Source organism: Tenrec ecaudatus, chromosome X (assembly GCF_050624435.1).
Source record: "Tenrec ecaudatus isolate mTenEca1 chromosome X, mTenEca1.hap1, whole genome shotgun sequence".
Classification (NCBI taxonomy): Eukaryota; Metazoa; Chordata; class Mammalia; order Afrosoricida; family Tenrecidae; genus Tenrec; species Tenrec ecaudatus.
Window position 1 is genome coordinate 99,693,252 of NC_134548.1, and position 10,933 is coordinate 99,704,184.

Genomic DNA, 10,933 nt, shown 5'->3' on the forward strand with positions numbered 1-10,933 from the left:
TACTCTGAGGAGACAATCATATTCGTTGATGTAAAGAATCTTCATTTCAATTGGAACTTCCTTACATCACCATCCAATAGCAAAGTCAGATCAGGACAGGCCACCCATAAAATCAGCAACAATATACTATAGTTCACAGGCTCACATATCTTCTCTTCATCTGGTTGGATTCTGGTCAACTCAGTGTGGGCTGCCTCACTTAGCCTCACCATGGTGTCCATTGGTCTCCTTGTCTTTAGACCATGAGCCAGTCACAAATCCTCAACAACCCTAGCCCCCTTGTGCAAGATCATAAATTTCAGACCAGTCAACCTGCTCTCATATTCTTCTCCACTCCCTGTGAACCAGGTCCATGGCTGTCAGTCGCTAGACTCAACCCATCTTTAATTGCTGCATTTCTCCCACTTCCACTCAACAAGAAGATACAGGTGGTCTCCTAGCAAGCATTTCAACCTGCCTACAGTCTCCCTTTAATGTTCAGTCCTAGAGAGGAGAGTTTCTTGATGCCTCCAATTTTTTTTTCAGGTTCTGACACAAACTACTAGTTCAAAATTGTAAAAACCAATGATTTATTTTTTCCATTTTTTTCCTTCAGGCTGTCAATAGCCTCACAGGGAAATTTCTCTTTAAATGCCAATATCCTGAGTACCCAAGACATTGGGTGAGTCTTATCCTTCCAGAGCATTCTTGGCAGTTGTGTCCTAACCCATTTAAAATCCAATTTTAGTAGCTGAAGGTCAGTAGTCTTAAAAACTCTCTATTTTAATTCCTAATAATCATTTCTATCAATCATTTTATCCATAACAATGGGCAGAAGAAAACAGTATAAACAAAGTAGAATTAGATCCTAAACTCACTTCTTATTCTGGGACCTTAGAGAGACTCACTTCATAGATTATAGAGATAATACTTGGAAATGAAATATTTTAAAGTACCATAGATGATTCTGCTGGGGACCAGGTTTGGGAGCTCATGGAAAAAATGAATTTTTAAATTGTGCTACAAGTGTTTAAATATAGCTTTCTCAGCTTGTTAATTGCTTGACCAGGAGTAAGTTATACGACCTTTCTGTGCCACAGTTATGGTATGGAAATAATAAGATCTACATCATAATGCTGTTGAAATGACTAAATAATTGTACATTACCTGGCACATAAGAGACACTCATGCTAGATTCCCATCACTTCATCTGTGCCCATTAATGCTGAATTAACCCTCATTCTTTCTATATTATTTCCAACTATTCTGCTCTTCCACCGTGATTATTTTATTTTCTCCCTCTAAACCAGTGATCACAAGCTTAAGTGCCTTCAAGGGTAAGAAGCTAACAAGAAAGGGTAAAATAGACTAAAGAAGCCTAGTCCAATGATGCCTTGTGGTACACTTCACTCAATGTTATCAGTTTTACATTTCAAAAGAAGCAAAATATCAACATTTCTTTCAGTCAAATCGCCCATTAAAATATCATCAATGAAGTCAGAAGAGAATAAAAGAAATCGCTACACCAAGCAAAACAGGTCTCGGTTCAAATCTTTGCTTTCTTGTCTTGTTAGCATCCACAATCAAAGCTCATGGAAGCAGCAGTAAGGGATCAAAGGTCAAGTTGTATTAGGCAAATCTGTTGCATAAGACCTCTGTAGAGATATGGAAAGCAAGGATGTTGCTTTATGGACTAAGGTGCTTCTGACCCAAGCCATGGCACTTGCAATTGCCTCATAGGCATGTGAAAGTTGGACATTGAATAAGAAAGACTCAAGTGGAATCGATGTGTTTAAAGTGAAGTGCTGGGGAAGAATATTGAAAACAGTATGGATTGCCAAAAGGACAAACAAATGTGTCTTGGAAGAAGTATGGCCATAGTGCTCCTTATAGGTAAGGCCAATGTCTCATATGCTTTGAACATGCTGTCAGGAGAAATCAGGCTCTGGAGAAGGACATCATGCTTGGTAAAGTGGAAGGGCAACAAAAAGGAGTACGTACCTCAAGGAGCTGGATTTCCACAGTGGCTGAAAGAGGGGGCTCAAGCATAGGAACAATGGTGAGGATGACACCAGACTGGGAATGTTTTGTACTGTTGTGTGTTGTGTCACAATGGATCAGAATGGACTGGACGGCACCTAGCAATAACACATGTGCCATCTAATACTGTCAATAGTGTCCACGAAGTTCTGAATAGAAAATTAACATGAAGGCCTCTTCAATATGTACATTGTATTTCATTTAATGATTTCTCTATATTCTACCTTTATACTGGTTTTAATTGATAAAATGAAACATCTATGTTATTTGCTATTCCTTGTAATGAAAGTATCCTGAAATTCTGGTGATTATTATTGAAGATAATTTCCCCACACAGCATACCCATTTCCCCCCTTTTTAAAATAATTAAATCATTTTATTGGGAGCTTGTACAACTCTTATCACAATCCACAAATACATCCATTGTGTCAAGCACTTTTGTCCATTTGTTGTCATCATCATTCTCAAAACATTTGCTTTCTACTTGAGCCCTTAGTATCAGCTCCTCATTTTCCGCCCTCCCTCCACGCTCTCCTATCACCCATGAGCCTTGATAATTTATAAATTATTATTATTTTGTCATATCTTACACCGGCCAATATCTCCCTTCCCAGACTTCTCCGTTATCTGCCCCCATGGAGGAGGTTATATTTAGATCCTTGTAATCTGTCCCCCCTTTTTAAACCTGGTTGTAATGCAAAAAAAACAGCATTACATAAAAATGAAGGATGGCCACATCAGAACACAAGAAGGATAATGGAAGATGACATCATTGCATAACTGCTAGATTGTACCGTTACCAAACTGCCAATATCTCTAAGAATCATGGTTCAGCCAGCATTATTTAACCATTTTAGGCAATGTTCCTCATGACTCAAACCTCAATGTTTGTTACAGCCAGATAAAGATCATTAATGCACAAAATAATTGAATAATAGGTTTGTTACTATTATCTTAAGCTTGAAATGTTGATAACGAGATAGTCAATATGTGAGGAATACCTATATATGATTTTGAATAACAAATTCCAAGGATCTTTGATTTTATGTAGTATTTAAAAATAATATCCTTTTTCTATAATTAATTTTTGCATTTTATTTGATCAAATATTATGTATCAAGTCATCATATCCAAGCAGGAATCCTGAAAACAAACTGTTGGCCTCAAAATAGTCATGAAAACATTTTTACCAATGTGTCCTGTCCATGTTGAACACGTTTCAGTAGAAAAACACTGACCTTGGTACCTTTGTGCCTCTACTCGAAAACTGTCAAACTGTACATTCAGTGCAAATTTACAACATATAATTTAAAACAAACCTAAAGTCATGTCTGTTTCTGTTGTAGTTTTTATGTAGAATCAGCACGTTATTTTGAGTCTCAATGTTTTCAATACAATGAGAAATTTTCCTCTGATAGAATGATATTTACCTGATAGAAAATATTAGAAAAGTGGGATTCAAATTTAAATTTGCTTTCACTTGCATTTCTCAAACCTTCTGGCCAATACCCTCTTTACATATGCGCATCCTAATGACAGGGCCTGTTCCTTACTCTGTGCTAGTTTATTAGCTTTCAGGATTTTGCTATTTTCATGTCTCTTATTTTCCAAATGTGTGTCTGAGAGCATGTGCCTGCACATGCATGGTTTGCTCTTAGCTTGCGATGGATTTTAGTTATTTCCTGACCTTATTCCTAACATTTCAGACTCTTTTGAGAGTCTCTCTTGGCTGATCATCGGTGTGTTTCATAAATAGACTGTTTACTGGCACTCTCCGATCTTAATATGAATTTGTTCATTGAGATTGAGCATGGTATAGGGCCTGGCTAATACACTTGGTTCAAGTTTTGTTTTACTGAAGTAGAAGTTGAACATTCTGTGCCCAGGAGAGCTAGTTAACTTCACTGGTTTTAGCCAGAGCTTGAGTCTCTAGTCTCTGGAGACAGGAAGTCATAAACTGGTCATAGACCCTGGTCATTGACAGAGTTCTTAGACATTTCATTTTAAGCATTCTTTCATGAAAGCCAATGTAAAAAGTATTGCCTACTCGAATTAAGACCATGCATGTATATCTCAATATAGCATGTGCACACTTTTGGTGAGATATTTTATTATCAAAGAAATACCTTGATAAAACCTGATTACATGCATTTACACTTATACTTACCTTTTAATTTATCAATGATTGCTTTACTCTTATGTAGCTGTCACTTTGAATTTAAATATGCAAGGTATGACAGATCCAGTGTCAGCCTTGATCCCTGATGCCCATAATAATCACTAGGTTGCTGACATTCTTTGACTACTGTTAGGCTTTTTTTTAACCATTTTCAGATTACACTTGGATTTTAAAAGATTTTCTTTATGCCATGAACCCTTAGGTAGTGATATGGTAGTGTAGTCTCCAGAATCAGATTGGGAGCTTTATTTTTTTAATGAAATTCATAAAGAGTTAAACTATTCACAATGTCACAAATAATTTAATATCACTTATATATTTATATAAATGCATGCTTATATATTTAGGCATATGAAAAAATTATTGTGTCAGAACATGTATGAGAAAACATTTTCCATTTTACTACTTTTGCACTTAGGTACAATTCAGTGACATTAATTACATTTTTCTTTCCATATAGTCATCATTACTATGTGTTTCAAATATGTTCCACCACTGTAAACAAAAACTCAGTGACCTTTAAGAAATAATTCCCCCATATCCTTCCTGCTCACCCTGGTAGGAGCCCTGGTGGTAGTCTGGGTTACACATTGGGCTGCTAACTGCAACATCAGTAATCTGAAACCACCAGCAAATTTTGGGAGACAGATGAGGCTTTCAGAAACCCACGGGCGCAGACCTGCTATAGGTCGCTATGAATCTGTGAGTTGGGTTTGATTGTGGCTCCCCCGGTGGCTATTTGTGGCTATGCATTAACTTACTCCATTCTACAAATGTCATACAAATGCTGCCATAGAACCTTTGTCCTTTTGTCATTGATCTATTTCACATAGCATATTTTCAAGATTCCTTCAATGGGTAGCATGTATCATGACTTCATTTCTATGTATGGCTAGTAATATTCAATTGTGGAAGTAAACCGAAACTTTCTATTTTTGTAAAGTGTTGCAGTCTATTTAACAGCAGTAAGTGAAACTGATCAATCCTGTTACACACAGCCTATTTGACTAATCATACCCAATCATGTAATGGCAATTACACAGACATTGGTAGAGGAGCCATGCGCAAACTAAGAGGGGAGTGCAATAGACCAGCAATTGGAACAAAGCCACGTAGTCCCTCAGGAATCTGTATTGTCGATTTCTGACTCCGGTGGGGAGAGTGGGGGGTAGCAGTGCTTGGTACTCATCTGAACTGGTTGGGTGATATTCACATGGGGGCCACACAGAAAGTCTAAAGATACAATTGATTTGGTGGTGCGGCATCCTTGACTGCAGGAAGAGCAATGGGGTCTTGTAGAATGATTGCCCCTCCGACATGAATGTTGAGGACTTAAAGGACATAAATGCCATTTGGTAAGCAGGTCCTGGGGTATGGACCCCTGAAAGAAAAGGAGATTGGACCGATGACCTATATAGCAGAAGGATACTCATCTACTCTGGGTGAGGACAATGGTCAGGCATTTGTATTCTCTCTCACTCTTTTTTGGTTTCTATCTATATAAGTTAGGCAACAGGATTGACACTTCTGGGAGGGGGCATGGAAGAGGAGGAGGGGTACAGAGGGCAGCTGTGAGCCAATAACCACAGGGACAGGGGAGTAACAAGGGAACTAAAATTAGATTCACACCCCCCAACCCCATCCTGTCTATTAGCTGACAATGCTCCCCCAAATAGGACAATAGTCACAGAAGTATAGAATCCAGAAATATAATATATCACACAAGGGATTATGGCTAGAAAGATCACATTTAATTTTGACTATAACTCAACTGTGAATCTTTCATTTCACATGCAGGAACAGAAACTCACGTAGTTTATATAAGGGAGGAATAAAAAGTTCATGAAAAATTGAATTAAAGATAATGGAATTTTTCAACAAACCTTTTGAAGTCCCTTGGTTAAATTGTCTGAGCTTACACAAATAATAAGCCACAGTACTGGTATTTGAAATCAGATTTTGTTAGCCAGATAGGCAGGGATGGGATGTCCACTGACGCATGCCCAAGAGAGCCAAGCACGAGGACAAAGGGCGGCACACTGACATGCTCAAAGGCCTAGGTTTTCCAATGGTGGGCATGGGTGGGCGTTAAATGTGGATCAGCCCACCTGGGCCAGGTGATTGCAATTCAGCCAATGGGGTCGACCTAGGGTCGTTCACCGCCTCCCCCTGGAATCCTTGAAAAGGTAGGAACCCAGAAGGAGAGAATTTTTTTGGAGGAGAACTTGGGAGAGAGATCTTTTGTGTGATGCCAAGCAGTCTCTGCCAGGCTTCATGGTCAGGAGGAATCCTAAGGGTACCGCGTAAAACCTGGAACTTCTTCTAACTCTCATTAAACTCACTTGGATCACGAGCCAGGCTTCCGCGTGAATTCTTTCTCTTGCGGTGCCAAAGAGCGAGGTGTAACTCTAGCCAGGAGAGATCTTACAATGTCTCTGACGCCAAAGTCTGTATGCATGACCAATAATTTCAATCAATTAAAAGAAGTGGGGGAGAAAATGTATTCTGAAGAAGTGAAAGAAATAAGCAACAATTTTTCTAGTAGTTGTTTAATTCAAATATGCCGGGGAAAATCTTTAATTTTTGTGAAACTTATACATGTGCTAACTTTATACTTGTATACTTCATACTCATATTGAAATATATACATTCCTTTTGCCTTGTTTCAGTACTATCTTTATAAGTTTCAATGCTTTTGAATATAATCAATTCTGAAAATAGCTTTTCAGTTTCCCATATGACCTTACTTACAGTGATTTATTCATGCATGCATTGATTTAATCACTTACTTATGCACTCAAAAAGATAATCTATGATCACTTACTATGAACCAGCCATTGGGATGTCAAATTTTATTGCAAAAGTATAATGTGAGATAAAATTAAAGTACTATTGAGACCCTTTGAATTTGAAATATGCTTCCCCCAATACTAAAATAAAACAGAAAATAATAAAATCTGCCAACTCAGTCAAACTGTGTGTTAGTCTGGGTTGACTAGAGAAACAAATTCATAGACACTCATGTGTATAGGAAAGTACTCTATATAAAAGAGCAAGTATATTGAAAAACCAGCCAAGCCCAGTCCCAATCAAGTTCATAAGTATGATACTAGCTCATATGTTGGGTACAAGTTTATAAATTCCTCTTCACATTCATGTAACACATGCAATGACACCAAATGCAGGAAGATCACAAGTCAGGGGGCCAGGGGGAATCTTGTGGATCTAGAGGTGGTGGAAGCATCTCAGCACTGGCATGGGTCTCCATGTGGCTCCTCCAGCTCCAGGGCTCTGGCTCCTTTAGCATACCTCCGTGTGGCTTGTCATCAGGAAAACGAAACAGAGAGAGAGAGTGCGTCTGGCCTTCAGTGAGTTATTTATCTCCATAGCACCTCCAAATGAGGTCATCAAGCTGTGACCTGATTGACAGGTAGACTCCACTCCTTCCTCAAGTTGACAGTAAAACATGTAACTGCCACAAATTATAATGCAATATCCAGTATTGAAATTATATTAGAGAATATTGACATCTACAGAATAAAATCATCAAAATTAGGAAAGAGGCCAAAAAAAACCTAAAGTAACTCACTTAAATATTTAAATTTACCATTTCTTAGAATATGTGTATATTTATTTTATGTATGGCGCATTTTCCAGTTTATTTTCATCACTTTTTCTACATGATCTAGATATTTTCAAATGAGAAGAAAATTAACTCCATGATATGTCAGAGACTAGAACTAAACAAACAACCCTCCCCCTCAAATTGTAAATGAAAACATCAAATGGAGATCATTATCAAAATGAAAGCACTCAACATTAAAAGTTCACAATTATTTGCATAGCATACATTAAGAAGTCAAATTGCTAATGAACCCCAATAATTATAAAGTCAATTTTAAGGCATGATTGCTAACACTGGATTGTGACAACAAATGCTAGGCTGAATTTCTTCATAATCCTTTCTGGTTTGGAATCCTTGGTAGAACTCAGTCGTGGAAGCCAGCACTGACCCTCCAAACCAAACTGCATATCGCTGCATGTGATGAGTAATGACTTGTGCATCTAAAGGCTTTGGCTTCAATCGACTGCCACTCAATTCTTCATGTAAGTTCAGTCTGGAATCTACAGTTCTTTTCAAATCACTTTGCTAGTGATATCCAAAGTTCCTGAACACCATTGAACCTCCAGAGAGGACAATATTCTTGTAAAGAGAACATCTGACATCAATAAGATAATTCTGAAGTATTTAATCTACAACTGCTGAGATAGGTTATGTGAAATCTGGATCAACAAACCCTGGACAAAAGAAAAATTCTGGTCCCAAGAATCTTTCATAACAAACATCAGTAGAAAATTATTTCTTTGAGACAGCATGGGTTCCAGTATATTGTTTAATCCACTTTGATCCATCTGTTATAATTGTTGAATTATTTTACTAAATCTGGGTAGAGTTCACTATAACATACCTTTCCTTCCATAGCAGTTTCCAGGGATTGTTCTTGGGGTAGTCCTACTTCTCGGTATCTCAGCAGCTGCTATATAAAATATGTTATATCTAGGTCTGTTATTGGAATGTGCTTAACGCCACTGTCAATCACATATCCTCCCACCACAGAAACGGCACGAGTGATGCCGTCTCCACTCTGTATGACCATCCCTGTCAACCTTCGTTCTCCCACTTGTCTAGAGGGTCCAGGGTGCAGCTAAGGTGAGAACAAGTCTGGCGCATTGAATGACTCAGACATTATTTCAGCAGAATAGGAGGGGATACACAAAAATGGGGGGGGGGAGTTGAAAGTTATGTATGTAAATATTTTTACAAAACACTCTTATCACCTTCAAAGTACTCTCCATTGCATTTAATACAATTGGCAAATCTGTGATTTCATTCTTGGAAACAATTTTCAAACTCATCTGTTTGGATGGCTGACAGCACTTCTCTTGGTTTTTTCCTTCATCCCCTCTGCATCATCAAATTGCTGTCCTTTCATTTCCCCCTTCATTTGCAGAAACAAAAAAGAAGTTGCACGGAGCGAGGTCAGCTGAGTCAGGTGTGTGGGGCAAGAGAGGCATGATGTTTTTTGCCCAAAACTGGTGTGTTGAGATGGCTGAGTGAGCAGGTTCATTGTCATAGCGACAAAACCAGGCCCTCGGCTGCCACAAATTAGGCCTTTTTTGTGCCACACTGTGGCGCAACAATCTTTTCAGAACTTCTAAATAGAAAGTTTGATTAACAGTCTCACCTGGTGGAAGGAACTCCAAATGCACTACGAGCCAATATTTTCATCCATTTGAAAAGGTGACAGACGTCCAGAACAAGGATTCTCATCAATAGACATTTTACCTTTTATGAAATGAGAAAACCACTGACACACTTGAGTTTTCCCCAAAGCACTGTCCTTGTAAGCTGTGTTCAATCTAACATGTGGGGTATTTTTCCCAAGTAAGAAACAAAATTTCACAGCCTCACACTGTTCTCTTAAACTGGCCACCACAAAAAAACAAAATTGGAATGAAACTGCTTTTATGACAAAATTCACTGGGACCAGAAAAAAACCTGCTCAGACAACACTGGGTGCAGTAACTCAGAGTAACACAATGCTTCCCTAGTGGAAAATGCATACTATGAAACTCTGCCCAGAAGAGCTTTTCCAGATTTGGGGGGTACCCCTTCATATTCCCTGTTTTGAGGCATTTCAGTCAAAAGGAAATAATGGTCTTCAGGTCTAACCTCGAGTATTTAAAGATCACTTGTGCCATAAACCTTTCAATCAAGTCACAATCTTCCACTCTACGACGGTGGATTGGACATTTTGTTGCATATATATGATTTTCTATTGCTTCATTGCCAATAAAGATATCTAGTTCCTCAGCAACTTTCATCACCCTCCTTTGTGTATGGTCATCCACTTTTGTTGACTCCTTAATAGAAATACAGGAAGGGCTGATAAACTGTCGTTATGTGTTTCCAGTATATTCTAGTTTTGTATACCCCATGCTACAGTCCACCACCCAGGCTGCCAGCCATCCCACCATCTTCCTCCACGCTTGCTACTGCCACCACTTTCGCCTGCTCCATGCTTGTTGGGGCTGGGGATGAGTGGCAGGAGACGAGAGCTATCTGACCAACCACAGCCTCTCAGTCTGTGGCATAAAGGGAGTAGCAAAGCTGAAGCAATAGTGAGAACAGTTGGCTTGGTCAGTGGCCACCACTTTTGCAACATAGGTAGGCAATGCCCCCCCAACCCTTCCAAAGTCACTCTCCTCTCTTCTCTCCTCATCCCTCTTCCTCTACCCTATAATTTGCCACATATGCCAACGTTTTGTTCTGCTCTTCTTATGTTGTTGTTCTTGTTAGGTGCCTGCAATGGAGTGAAATGTCTTTCTCTTTTAAAAAATATTTTATTGGTAGCTCTTAAAGAGATTATAACAATCCATAATTTAATTAGATCAAACATAATTGTACGATTGCTGCCACCATCATTTTCAAAACATTTTCTTTCTTCTTTATCTTTTTGATACCAGCCCCCTTTATCCCCTCACTCCCCCACCTTAGGAACCTATATATATATATATTTTACATATACATATACATATATATATACATATATGTATACATATACATATACATATATATACATATATGTATACATATACATATACATATACATATATTTTACATATATATTTTACATATATATATTTTACATATACATATATTTTACATATATA

At 38.3% G+C, this 10,933-nt stretch overlaps 1 pseudogene; it reads right to left on the minus strand.

Annotated features, from left to right (window-relative positions):
• Positions 1 to 8,096: 8,096 nt before the first annotated feature.
• Positions 8,097 to 10,237, minus strand: LOC142433567 (actin-related protein 3 pseudogene; annotated as a pseudogene).
• Between the last annotated feature and the right edge of the window lie 696 nt (positions 10,238 to 10,933).